At 29.6% G+C, this 16,313-nt stretch overlaps 1 pseudogene; it reads right to left on the bottom strand.

Annotated features, from left to right (window-relative positions):
- Window positions 1-16,071: 16,071 nt before the first annotated feature.
- Window positions 16,072-16,313, bottom strand: part of LOC125035204 — a 5,190-nt pseudogene continuing 4,948 nt past the window's right edge.

Raw genomic sequence — 16,313 nt, 5'->3', positions numbered from 1 at the left:
CTTGATTCTGACAGCACCAAATGTACAAATCATATATACAAGATTATACCTTGTAAATTTTACCCTGTAAAGATAATATTTTTATAAATTTTCCAATGTATTGTGAATAAATAAAAATCATAAAGCAGGCAGGTGTATAAATATTTATCCATAAATATATATATATATATATATATATATATATATATATATATATCTTATCGCTGGGCAACATAAGATATAATTTTCTTTTTAATTATATCTCTATAAAAAGACATATTATATAGAGAGACATGTTACCCTATAAAGAAGATATTAGAATATCCTGTTTTAAAACATGTTTTTTAGAATATTTGATAATTATATTATCATTACTCAAAGAAGCTGTATATCTCAATATTGAAGATATTAATAACACGTTTTTAGAATTCGTAAAGATAAATTTCAACTATATCAATGAAAATAAGATATGTCTAAACATATCCATAGAAAGAGATGATCAATTTTGTATGGAATATGTTGTTTATATATTATTAATAATCGATGTATATATTTCCATGTTTGACCAAAATAATAATACTAAAATTACTACTCATAATAATAGTGATCAAGAGTACAATAAAAGACAAATTTTGATTAATATATCTGATATTGACAAAAATATATTACTTTCAGAAAATTGTAAGAATTGTGAAAATAGTCTATATGGATTTGCCTCTGCCTTATTTGAGAATAGGGTAAAACCCTTCTCGTTTTTCTCTCTCTCTCGCAATAAAAACTGTAACGATTATTATGTAAATAACCCGATGAGTATATTTTTTACGATTGATGAAGTCATAAATATTTCAAAAAGAATTAAAACATCAAGAAAAAATGAAAGATTTAAAGTTATTTTATCAAAATATCGAAAAAAGATAAAAGATGACTCTGTTAAAACACCCCATGGATTGGTTTTATATGCTAAAGCCGCAGATATTCTCATACAGTATGATAAAGAAAATATTTTATTAATGGATATCTGTATCAATATAGCTGATAAAGAGTCGTATGTTTCTATTAAAACAATAGAAAAACAGACAAAGCAATTGAATAAATCTCTGATTGATTATTTAGATGCATTTATAAAAATAGATAACAAAATTTGTCCAGATCATTTACAGGTGATAAATGATATAATATGTTTTAAAGAAAAATTAACACATATTACACAAAAACATTTTCCTACATTTAAGTTTAATGAATCCAGAAAACATGCCGCAATCTCTAAGGCTCTTCAGTCTTTAATCAATGATGACTGCGAATCGTTTACTAATAAACCAAAATATAACAATATAATTAAGGAACACAGTAATAATACCATTGATAGTTCAAGGTGGTATGATCCTTTCATGAATATCATATTACCTTTGTTGACTAATGATGCTATAACAAATATATGGTTTAATAAATTATTTCTAACAAATACTCATAGAGAAATCATTACAAATAATGATATTAAAACATCAAATTTTTTATTTATATTAAGAAAAGTTGAAAATGATACAGACAAAGTTAAAATCATGGATATATTAAGAATATTTTCGAAAGTATGTGTTACGCTCCGATCTAAGCACTTACCCTTTCCTTTTAAGAATGGTAAAAGGCCAATAAAACGACAAAAAATAGTTAATCATATTAATTTAAATCCAATAAGAGATATTGATTATATACAATCGTTACCAAAGGGAACAATTAATATTAAGAGTCTTTTATCTCAACATAGCCCAACATTATCAGGTGATTATATAACAGATAAACAAACAGGTGACAATACCAATCAAAATAATATTAGCCGACCCTTATCAAAGGATGATGCTTATAAATTTCATAAATATTTTACATCAAACGGAAAGGATTTATTATCAACATTTTATTAGAATAAAAAAAAACGATATCTGAATAATGTTTTATTAATACATTCATCTTCGTCTTAGATCCAAATATATACATATATATATATATATATATATATATATATATATATATATATATATATTATAGTTATAATAACCCATTAAATAATAGATGATGGCTTCAATTCATTATCTAACCACAAATAATGGTAAAAACCAATGTTACGTGGGTCAGAAATAGACAGTGATCTACAACCACTGATATATTGTTGAATGAAACTCTGTAACTCTTGCTCATCCTTAAATCTACTCCAATGCCTTTCTGCAATATATGATTCGTGTTCTTTAAGAAAACATGAAGGCACATTTTTTCTATTTTTATGATATAATATATACACATTTCTTTTTATTAAATCATGTAATATAGATCCATTTTGTATATTTTTCTCATATATTAGTTGAGCCAATAAACAATTAATGATATTCAGCTTATTAAAGTTTTTAATATCCTCTGTATATTTATATTTACCGCTGGTATCATCGGTATTACCAGTAATATCCTTTTTATTACCGCTGGTATCATCAGTAGTACCAGCAATAATATCCTTTTTATTACCGCAGATATCATCAGTAGTACCAGCAATAATATCCTTTTTATTACCGCTGGTATCATCAGTAGTACCAGCAATAGAAAAGTTTTTAATATCCTTTTTATTACCGCTGGTATCATCAGTAGTACCAGCAAGATGTTTATCTTCATTTTCATGTGTAGAAATAATACCTTGTATTTTTAAATAATAATAATATGCAAAATTATGTGGGTTAACATGTAACGGAGGACTTTCTCCTATTAATGGTTGTGCATATTCATCCCAATATTTGTTATCATTTGCGTCTTTGTCATCAGTGCTATAATATGAAGGAGAATATTGTTCGCTAAGTTGGTACATTTTTTCTACATTATCTTTAATAATGTTATATACTATTGAATCTCTATCTAGATCATATTGTATAATTATACTACTCAATTCGTAGTTTTCTTTGTTCAATATTTCCCATATATATGATGACATTTTTCTAATTATATATATATATGATTATTAATAATAATTTTCTTGCTATTTATAAGCATAGATACCTACTAGTTGATATATATATATATATATATATATATATATATATATATATATATATATATATATATATATATTTATTATTTTAGCCCCCATTTATAAATATAAAATATGATATAACTTTGTTCAAGATTGAGGAGTTATGATATATAAAGTTATATAAAGCCAGGATTTATGATATAAATTTGATAAAGGCTAAGGTTTCAGCTCTGGCGGTTACTATTTTACAGTACCATTCTCCATATAGTTTAAAAGGAAATAAATAGGAATATTTAAATAATGAATACTTCTTATAAAATACTAATTGGCGTTCTTGCAACTGCTGTAATATTGGGAGGTGGTCTTACCATACATTTCACCGTTTTTCATCAAAAGAATATATCTTCTGGTCTGAATGTTATACCAAGACGTGATATTATATTTAAGGAAGGAAACCAGGAATCAGCACAGGCTTATGTGAATGAAATGAAAAGGTTTCTGATTCCTTATTTTGAAACTGAAGATGAAAAATATATCAACTGCTACGATTGTAGACGGCCAACGAGAAATTATAGACGGCCAACGGGGAACCAGGTGTGCAAAATTAAAGAAGTAAACAAAATATATTATGGTTTGAATATCAGTTTCCCCTGTGTTCTTTTGACGCTTATCATGGATGATTCATTTAGACTAGAACCCTATGAACAATACGACGAACTGCCAGGAGATATACCCGAAGATCTGCGAAAAAATATAGTGAAGACATTATATAATTTAGAGATTCCGGAAAAAGGAATCTATATAGATTGCACGAACGGATCTATCTTCACTCCTAATCCAATGCCAGTATTTCATGATTATTACTTTGACAATGTTGATGTTGAAGGCTATTTACCACCCATTATTGGTGTTAGGTTTAATATAGAGAGAAAGTCAAAAGTTGAAGTTGAATGTAGACTTTGGGCAAAAAATATTGATTATACAGATGAACGTTACAAAGTTAGTTTCACAATTCAAATGGAATAAAAATATGAAATAATTAATACTACTGATTTGATATAAAAATAATAATTGTTTTAAAAAATACCAGACAATATGTTTCTTTATCCAAATACTATTAAGAAATAATAAGGCTATTGACAAGCTACATTATATATCTGCAATAAAATATAATTTATATGATGTTTTTTTTTATAAAACTTGAACCGACTAGTATAACGAAGACATGTTTCAGAATGATTTATAATATATATATATATATATATATATATATATATATATATATATATATATATATATATATTATATATATATATATATATATTATATATAATATAATGATATTAAAGTTTCATTAAAGTTTTCAAAAAAGTTTATTAATTTTTCTATAATATAAACAAATCTTATATTATTCTGATACTCCTCAACAATATAACTTTTAGTAACAACGAATAGTTTATGCTTTTACAACAGCTGGGTCATAATATTAAAATATATCTTGGTTAAGCGGAAATCATTTGATAGCTTGTGCTCAGTTTAGAAACATCGTTTCTGGTTAAGATATCTCATTTTTATACTCTTGCAACAGCTGCGTCATAATATTAAAATTTATCTTGTTAAAGCGGAAATCATATGATAGCTCGTGCTCAGTTTAGAAACATCGTTTCCGGTTAAGATATCTCATTTTTATACTCTTGCAACAGCTGCGTCATAATATTAAAATTTATCTTGTTTAAGCGGAAATCATATGATAGCTCGTGGTAAGTTTAGAGGCGTCGTTTCCGGTTGAGATATCTCGTTTTGATACTCTTGCAACAGTTGAGTCGTAATATTAAAATTTATCTCTCTTTCAGCGGAACTCATTTGATAGCTCGTGCTAAGTTTAGAGGCGTCGTTCGTTTCCACCCGCTGCACTCTGCACGCTCCACCTTGCCTCCATCCACTCGGCCTCTATAAGTCAAACGACGACAAAGACGACTACTGTCTTTGCATAATGTGAAAATAGTGCTGCCCTGAAACCATATACCCGAGACGTTGGTCTATAGACGCCGCTCCTCCACCCGCTGTACTCTGCACGCTCCACCTTGCCTCCATCCACTCGGCCTCTATAAGTCAAACGACGACGAAGACGACTACTGTCTTTGCATGATGTGAAAATAGTGCTGCCCTGAAACCATATACCCGAGACGTTGGTCTATAGACGCCGCTCCTCTTAAAATATTCCTTTAAATAGAACCATGGATAAGAAAAAAAAACATTTTAAAAGTCTTGATATTTCTATCAAAAACCATCATGATTTAGAACCTTTTTTCAGAACGGTTAATAGTGAATGTCCTACTAATATCAAGAAAATTACATTTCGTGACGAATACAAAGATTGGAAAGATAAAGAATTATCTAATTTTCATATTGGGCCACATTCAGTAGATCGTGTCTATTTTTTTGCAACTTCATGGATATGGTTAAATGAGATTCGCATGCTACTAAAAATTCATTACAAATCTAGACCACTATATGTGGAACTTCTTTATTCCAAACATGAAAATGAAATAAAAACAATGGTTCTTACTTATCATATCCAGCGTTTTGTAGACTTGATAGTAAGTGACTATGGTAATCGAGAAAGCATATTGAAATTTATGTTAGGTGATGATGGTGCTGATGATTTAAGTATACAAAGGTCTTGGAATATCAAGTCATCATTAAAACATCTTTGTTATAAAACAATCTACAATTACAGATATAATTATTGGAATGCTTATATAAGCAAGACTATACCTAAGCTAATTTGGAATAAAATAAATGACAATATAGAAATGCAGAAAATTAAAGATATTCCTGAAAGAAAACAATGTATGATTAGCATGGTAAAACAACCGCCAGATTTATATCCTTGGTAAGGATTAATATAATCTTGAAAAGAAAACAAAGACAAAGATTGTAATCACTGGGAAGGGAGAGAAGAAAAGAAATATAAAAGAAAAGTAAGAAATAGAGATATATGTATATATATATATATTGATATCAGAACAGATATGGTCTGAATAAAGGGATATTATACAGAAATATATATCTAATATATATATATATCTATATATATATATATAATATACAATGTCCAAAATGATATATAATATAATATTCGGCACATATCTTATATCTGCCTTCATTGATATTATCCTACGTATTGTGGAATGCAAATTGTTAGAGTCGAATAATGGGTTTCTAAAATACCTATATAATGGATATGAAAATATAACATATTGTAAATGTTACTTAAACTGTGACTTAAACTGTGATATATATAATATGTTATTGATAAAAGATATTCGTGATGATATGTTTCGACTAATAACTGGATATCTAATATTTTCATTCAAGCCAAAGGATAATGACTTTGTATTTTATCAAATCGTTCGAGATGTTTTACTTGTGGTATATTTTATGCCTATGCAGACGATGAATTATTATTGTAAACAAAGTGATAATAGTTTATATTATTATCCTAGATTAATTCAGATTTTAATCTATTTAGTTGGGCTTGACATAGTTGGGCCTAATAGAGTTCCACAGATATGTGGATGTCTAGTATATTTTATTAGTGTAATATGGATGATGTTATCAATTATAAATTTAATATATCATTTGTTAAAAGTATTTATGCAAAAGAAGATGAAAAATAATATCACTGAATCTCTATCTCTTTCATATATCACTGAAGAATCTCTACCTCCTTCATATGCTGAGGTAGTTAACAATAACAATCATCCTCCAATTTGATATTATAGATTCCTTTAGGACTTGAAAATCTTTATATTATAAACTATATATTATAGTATATATGTATATATATTTATAGTGTTAAAATGAGTTATATATTAAATATGAAATATAATCTATAATTTGATTTGTTTCTATTACCTTTATTGTAAAAAAAGATAATATATGTAATATATTAATATATGTATATATATAAAATATTAATATATATATAAAATATTAATATATATATATATAAAATACTAATATATATATATATATATAATATATATATATATATATATATATATATATATAAAATATTAATATACATATCTAAATATATATATATATATATAAAAGGCAAATGGAGAAATTTTTATCAGACTCTATACAGGGTGTAGATGTTTTGTCGTCATTTAAAATTAAAAAATTCAAATATGAAAATAAAGGCCCGCTTATAGCTTTAAGAGACTATACAAAAACTATACCAGGTGTCTCATCGGAAATATTCTTGGTGAGAGGTGGTGGTCCTTCGTCTAGAGAAAGGATGGTTCTATCAATGGATATGTTAGATGTTCTCCAGGATTATACAAACAGCGTATCGACGGTAACTCCACTCTCGTGGCAAGTTTTTAATAATCCGGTTTTACATACATATCTTATACGTCGATTAACTGAATGTAATTTGTTTAATAAAAATTATTTTTCAAATGACCCTTTGCCAGGAATAGGCGAACTGGTATCTTTTAAATATAGAGGGGGTATACCTCAGAATGTTATTTTTCCTATAGGTGCAAGTACGGTTAATTGGCTTTGTTGCATCAAAAGTTCAAGACGAATGGGAGAAATTCTTATGAAGAGACCGTTAGAAGCATCTGAAGCTAATTATAGTAGAAATATACGACTAGTTAAAAAACAACTTGTTAATAAAGATATGAATATAACAGAGGACGATATAAGAAGACTTCGTTTTTGGCGCTATTTTTATTTCATTGAGGATGCAACCGAAAGAGGAGGAATGATGCATCACAATCCCTTTGCCATGTCTCATGTATCTTTTGATATAAATATAACCAAAGCTTCACCCATGAACGAACATGACTTTTCTCTGGCATTCACGGGAGATTGTTTTTCCAGAGAAAGTATTATACTCTCTGATATTATATGTGGTGGAAGAATATCAAACTTTTTCCCATTATTACAAGCTGTTATACAATATAAATACCATAAAAATGATAATTTAGAAAATGATGTTATAACAAACAATGTAAATTGGACTAATATATGGAGACAGACTATAACTAAAAGTGGCTATAAGCTTCAATCCGGGGATACGAATGATCCGATGGAACGACTTAAGCACATCATCAGGTCATCAAATCATATTCATGCTGATAAAAAAAACGCTGTCGTTGAATTTGTATCTACTGTACTACACTTTTCTCATATAGAAATATTAAATAATATAACAGTATCACCTCTTGCTATAAAAGAAGAAGTTGAGGAATTTCTTTTGGTGATGGCTATCAAACAGGAATGGATTTTATTATATAGTATACTTCAACAAATTCAATTTAATATTCTTCATTTCATAGGCTATCATGCACATCGTATATTGATTTTTAAATTATTTGTACCGATTTTAACTGCTGTTCTTTTAACGAACGGTAATTTATCCCAGACAGTAGTTCATGCAGCTGTTAATTTGAAATTAAATAAAAAACAAGCAGGGTATTTTACTTTGTCAAATATTCTCAATCGGTCAACGATTTGTACTAATCCAATTGGTACAGCTCGACATTTTTCCCAATTTGATCAGAATGACCCGGAAGGGTTCGTGTCATCTACATTATCTGTTCCACTTGTTACGGACGTCGCCAATATGTTGAGTGATTTATCATCAAAAATGGAACAAATGGATTTTTTACAGAAATACGGTATGTCTATATTAAAATCTAGAATAATGGAACAACCAAAAGAAAAAAAGAAGATTACCGATAGGAAAACATCTAAAAAGAAAAATAATGATAGTCGGAAAAAAAATAAAACCAATAAGAAACAGACACCCATAAAAAAACAAAAGTTATTAAACGATAATCATAACCCTATTTATGATATTAGTAGTGATGATGATGACAATAATAATAATACTAATACTAATACTAATAATATTATTAATAATATTATTAATACTACTACTACTACTACTACTACTACTACTACTACTAATAATAATAATAATAATAATAATGATGATGATGATGATGATAATAACGATGATATAATAATGAGAGAGACAGATACCAATATTACAAATTCTGTCGACTACAGTCCAGGAGAAGGATGTTCTCACTGGAATGAGAGTGATAGGATAATTCAAAGAACGAAAAATCAAAATCCGAGTTTTGCTGACTACAGTCCAGGAGAAGGATGTTCTCACTGGAACGAGAATGACAGTATAATTCAAAGAAAGAAAAATAAAAATATTAATAATTCAACCAAAGGAATAATGTCTAATGAACAAGGACAGAGAAATAGGAATCAAGATGATAATTTAGATTATATCACGTTATCTAGTGAACAAGAAGATATAAACTGTGAGAAGATTCAAACTATATTAAAGAAACCAAAGAAAAAAGATATTGATAATAATAACATGCCATTCATCACATTGCAAGTTATATTAAATTTAATCGAGGAATGCTTCGGTATAAAAAAGGGAACAATTATCACTTCTATTCATGCAAATGTGCGAGAATTTTCAAAAAAAAACACAATACCGGGTAACACTAGTAATAATTATGAGGAACATAGGGAAGGTGGTGAGAGAGCGTCTCTTGATTTTAATAATCGAAAAGAGGTTCAAGAACGATTTTTAGAACTTATCATGGATTCACCTATCTCGAGGAAAAATGCAAATATGATTTCAATGGAGAAACATCTACATAATGAACATTTATTAGAAGCTTTACAACTAAATCCGCTTTTTAGAGCAATAGAAGGTGCAAGTGACCCATTGGAACGTATGATTGTTTTATGGAATATAAACAAATATATAAATATGACAATAATAGGCCTTATTACAGTTGATTTGGCTTCGTTGATAGATCAAAGAAAAGGCGCGAGAAAGGCTATTAGAAGAGGCACCGTTATGAAACAGGACGAGTTTAATTATAGAGAAGCTGGAAATGCACCAGGAGACATGCGCGATATGATTGTGCCCCCTTGTATATCAAAATTAACATGTATATCTGGTAAAAATTATAAAAAACAAACATGTCATCATTTTTTTTGTCGATCGCTTAAAACATTATTCACATCTTTCAATCCCGATAAAGCAACAGAAATATTTATCGACAAAGCTTCACAAAATACTCTACTGAGACTCAGAGATTTTTGTCGTAAGAAAGATAATGTGTCAATGCAAGACTGGAACGAACAAGTGTTTAAACCCATAGCCAGAGGAGACGGATGGGTATCAGAAAATAACGAAAACGAAAAAGACTACCACTCACTCGTAAATATGAGACAACCCAAAGACTTTTTTTGGTTACTTAAAAGGATCATAATCAAAAAAGAATTATTGGCTTCTAGATTATCAAAAAAAGATATTGAAGATGAGTCAAATAAAATGAGACCAATGGGTTTTTATAGGGAACCATATTTTCCAATTCATCCGGAAGAGGATGATAACAATAGTAATGATGATGATGATGATGATGATGATGATAATAATGATGATGACAATGATGATGATGATGATGATGATGAAGAAGAAATACAAGTCAATAACGTTAGAATAGACTCTCAAAATATAGAAAATCATCATCGGAGAACGTTGTCACCAACAGTCGTTTCTTCTTTCGACATTCTTACAAATGCACTCGAAAATATGATTGAGACTGAAGAAAGTGATACAGTTACACATGAAGGTGAAGAAAGCGATACAATTACGCTCAGGCAAGCATCAAATAGGCATGGTGATAATTATCTACCTTACATGTCCCCTCACTCGCTTTCATATACCTCGCTTGAAAACGCAAATCGAGACATTATGGTGCAAGATGCACCCAATATATTTGATGGATATGATGTTACTAATTTTTCTTCTTCAAATTATGACAATATTAATAATGATAGCGATAGAAATGATGATATAAATTTCCAATACATGACACAAACATTATCCTTTTCCCCGTTCAAAAACACAAGTCCAAATAATTTTCAAAATACAACAATAGATTCATGTGACGACGACAACTCTGCTATTATGACTGCCAAAGATAACGGTGGAAATCATCAAAATGTAAATCGTCTTAATAATCTACTTGACAATATTACCACTAGAACCACTGCAACAACCACCACCACCACCACCACGATTCCACTAAAAACTATTATTAAACCATCTATGGATATAATGATACCATCTATAAAATAAATAATCGTTAGAATTTTTATTCAAGTTGGTATATATATATATATATATATATATATATATATATATATATATATGTATATATATATTCATAAAGGAGGTGGTCATGATTAACCTCTCCCTTCCCTCAATAAACCTGTTCCTCTAAATATTTTATAAACGTGGTTTTTGATGAACCTCTCCACTCCCTCAATAAACCTATTTCTCTAAACATGTCCTCCTCCTCCTCCTCTTTCTCCTCTCCCTCCTTCCCATCTCTCTGTCCATCTCATATATGTATTTAATTTATCAGTTGTAAAATATATGAACTTTTATAAAATTGTCAATTGTGTTTATAAAAATAAAATTATATTATTAGTTATCAGTTCATTTTATAAGAAATTACCTTAAATTGAAATATAATATACTTTATAATAAGGTATAGATGTGAAAAAAATATCCTTTCTTTATTAGGATAAAATATTTCAAGAATGAGGCCGGGGAGTTGATGATAACAAAGCATATAATTGTATAAAAATATAATATATATATATATATTATATATTACATACACAGATATATAGTTTTATATATCATATAATTTTCTAATAAGAATCTCTAAAGTCTTAAACATGCCGATATTCCACTTTTTCGGTACGACTTTATTTTTTATTGCAACCTGTGCTGTTGTTGCAACCTGTACTGCTAATGATTTGTATAATATGGCTAGCACCAATAATATTGTTTTGTTAAAAGGGCTAAAAATACAAACCTTTTCAGGGGATAATAGTACCACTACAGATTACTTTAAACTATTAGGGAGAGATGGTCAAGCTTTACTTATTGGAGGAAGAAACATTGTATATAATCTTTCGATTAGGAATATAAAGGAAAATATAAGTCAAAGAATAATTTGGTATCCTACCGAGACGGATATTCACACATGTTTTTTAAAGGGAAAAAATAAAGAGTTTTGCCAAAATTATATGCGGGTCTTGATAAAAATAGACAAGAACCAATATCTAGTTTGTGGTACAAATGCATATAATCCTCTATGTCGATATTATATTCAAGAGACTGCTGGTACCTTTATTTTTACCGAGACATATAAAGGCGTTGGGCAATGTCCGTTCGATCCCAGACAAAATTCTACACATGTCTATGTTGATGGTGAATTATATTCTGGGACAGTAGCAAATTTCCAGGGAACAACTCATATCATCTCCAAGAATCGACTTACGACACAAGCTGCTACATATGAACAACTTAACGCCCCCAACTTTGTACAGTCTTTCGGTTATGGTGAATTTGTATATTTTTTCTTCCGTGAAACAGCCATAGAATTTATGAATTGTGGTAAAAAAGTTTATTCGAGAGTCGCTCGTGTATGTAAGAATGATCAAGGTGATAAAAAATCTCAGACCAAATGGACATCCTTCTTGAAGAGCAGACTCAATTGTTCTGTTCCCGGAGAATTTCCTTTCTATTTTGATGAAATCCAGTCCGTCACCAATATCATCACTGGTGTATACGGAGGACAGATTCATGATATTGTCTATGCTGTATTTACAACGCCACCAAACTCTATTCCAGGGTCCGCTGTGTGTGCTTTTTCTATCCGTTCCATTCAAGATACTTTCGATGGTGATTTTAAGGAACAGGAAACAAAAAATTCTAATTGGCTTACCATGCCTCTGAATAAGATACCTAAAATACGACCTGGTAGTTGTGCTCCTAATAATCAAAGTTTTCCTGACGAATTTATAGCCTTTATGCAATCACACACTCTCATGAATACAGCTGTCCCTGGGTTCTTTGGTCGTCCATTTATTAATACTCTTCGATATCGTTTTACTAAGATCGCTGTTGACCCTCAAATTAAACTTCAGGATGGACGAATAGTTGATGTCATCTTTTTAGGAACAACTTTATCCATAATAAAACTCGTAAATGTTTTGTCGTATGAAAATATACATCTTGTAGACCCAATTATTATTGAAGAAATTCGAATCTTTTCACGACCAAAGACTATAACAAATTTACACCTTATAAAAAAGAGAGGTAGAGGAAAAAAATTGATTATAATAACCTATGATGAAATTAAATCAATTGATCTTCATCGTTGTTTTCGAGCCAAATCTTGCCAGTCGTGTATTGGTCTGAGAGATCCATACTGTGGTTGGTATGCTAGCCAGGAAAAGTGTACCCCATTGAGTCTTGAGACTAGAGAATATATCTTTCAGAACATATCTGGGTACCATAATCAGTGTCTTCATTATAAAGATGATACTAAATTTTCAAATCATAATAATAATAATAATAATAATAATAATAATAATAATAATAACTCATCAGGAAAAAATATATCAGAAGAAAATATTGATATTTTTATCCATGACTCAGGAAAAAATATTAACATTTCAGTAATTGAAGAAACTACAGAATTGAGTACAGAGCCTGAGGCAATAGACACAATATTTATAACAAAAGCGACCACACTATCTGACGAGAATAATTTCTTAAATTCTAGACCAATAGGGACGATAACCACAACAATGACAATTCCAAAGTTTAATAATAGTCCTGTTGAAACAGTAGTAACTCCCGATCCGAACGATAACTCTGTTGAAACGGCGACAGCAAGAACAACGATGACAATTCCTAAATCAAATATCGACCCTGATGAAAATGTAACAACAGAACTTGACGACAATCCTGATGAAACAGTAGTAACTCCCGAGCCGAACGATAACTCTGTTGAAACGGCGACAGCAAGAACAACGATGACAATTCCTAAATCAAATATCGACCCTGATGAAAATGTAACAACAGAACTTGACGACAATCCTGATGAAACAGTAGTAACTCCCGAGTCAAACGATAATACTATTGAAATGGCGACAGCAAGAACAACGATGACAATTCCTAAATCAAATATCGACCCTGATGAAAATGTAACAACAGAACTTGACGACAATCCTGATGAAACAGTAGTAACTCCCGAGTCAAACGATAATACTATTGAAATGGCGACAGCAAGAACAACGATGACAATTCCTAAATCAAATATCGACCCTGATGAAAATGTAACAAAACTTGATAATAGTTCTGTTGAAACAGTAGCAACTCCCGAATCGGACGACAGTTCTGTTGAAACAGTAGTAACTTCCGAGTCGGACGACAGTCCTGATGAAATGACGACAGCAAGAACAACGATGACAATTCCTACATCAAGTGTCGACCCTGTTGAAACTGTAACAACAGAACTTGATGACAGTTCTGTTGAAACAGTAGCAACTCCCGAGTCGGACGACAGTCCTGTTGAAATGACAACAGCAAGAACAACGATGACGAGTTCTGATGAAACATTAGCAACTCCCAAGTCGGACGACAGTCCTGTTGAAATGACAACAGCAAGAACAACGATGACGAGTTCTGATGAAACATTAGCAACTCCCAAGTCGGACGACAGTCCTGTTGAAATGACAACAGCAAGAACAACGATGACGAGTTCTGATGAAACATTAGCAACTCCCAAGTCGGACGACAGTCCTGTTGAAATGACAACAGCAAGAACAACGATGACGAGTTCTGATGAAACATTAGCAACTCCCAAGTCGGACGACAGTCCTGTTGAAATGACAACAGCAAGAACAACGATGACGATTTCAAAATCAAGTGTCAGCCCTGTTGAAATTGTAACAACCAAATTTGACGATAGTCCTATTGAAACAATATTAACCACAACAACAGCAACTCCCGAGTCGGATGACAATCCTATCGAAACGGTAACGACAACTGAATTTGATTATAATTCTGTAAAAAAAGCAACTTTCAAATATAATAATGAAGTATCTGACAATGGCTATTCTATATGTACGGCTAATAGAATTTTTATCAGTATTATTGTCATCAGTGGAGTCGGACTTTTAATTATTGGTTTCATCATAGGATTTTTCTTATCACAAAAATTATATACACCAGAGATTATTAAATGTCCAAAGAATATTTTATATGAAGAAAATTTCTTGGAAAATGGTTTTAATTAAACACACCATGTGATGATATTTAAGGATAAATGTATAATTATTGAAACTATAGTTGCCTATATATATATATATATATATATATATATATATATATATATATATATATGTATTAATATAAAGATTATTTAATAAATATATTAAGCTAAAAGCTATTTTATTATTATTACATTATTAACATTTAAACCAACTAAAAATTGTTTTATTATAATAATCTAAAAGGTGTTTTATTACAGTGGTCTTGATATTTACATGTATATATAAAATAAATGTTTGTATTTATATATATATATAATTATATATGCGATCTATATAATAAAGAGCAAAATGTCTGATGATCATAGAAAAAATAACAGTAATTTTGAAGATCTTCAAGCAGAAGATGGTCCATTGGTACACGATCTAATGTACAATAAATTTTGTACAAGCTGTATCGAAAAATTTCGAAATGTTATCATTTCAAAAATAGAAGCCACAGAAAACATTCTACATAATACCACTATTGATAATGCTATTGTACAATATTTAAAGAATAATAGTTTAAATATTGTTGAACGTATAGAAGAAGAATATGTCGATAATTCTCATTCAAGTGACGAACATCAAAATAATATAATGAGTAGTATTCCATTAACAAAAACTTTGAATATTTCGAAAGAAACTTAAAAATGATGATATATTAAAACTAACAAATATTAGTGATCACATCTTACTAAAAGGTTCATTGAAAGGAGCTATTATGGAAATTAATGATCGGCACGGATTTAACCGTGATAAAGAAAACTATTATATGACATTTGATGAAGCTCTTTTGAAATGTATTCCTAGAGAAATATCTTGTAATTGTATCGATAATGAGAGATTTAATGATGGGAGATGTGGTCTATATTGTGATAGTAATATAGATTATAATATAGACTATATTGATATTGGGTATACTGATAATAGAAATAATAGTGATAGTGATGAAACAAATGAAATTGAAAAAAGTGAAAATAATGTAATAAGATAGTAATGACATTAGTCCCAGAGATTATTGATGATCCAAATTATAGAAAACCTAAAAATACTGTAAAGCTGATTGGAAATAATGAAAAATTCCTTT

The sequence above is a fragment of the Penaeus chinensis genome, chromosome 19 (assembly GCF_019202785.1).
Source record: "Penaeus chinensis breed Huanghai No. 1 chromosome 19, ASM1920278v2, whole genome shotgun sequence".
Classification (NCBI taxonomy): Eukaryota; Metazoa; Arthropoda; class Malacostraca; order Decapoda; family Penaeidae; genus Penaeus; species Penaeus chinensis.
This window is presented reverse-complemented; position numbering and strand designations above follow the sequence as displayed.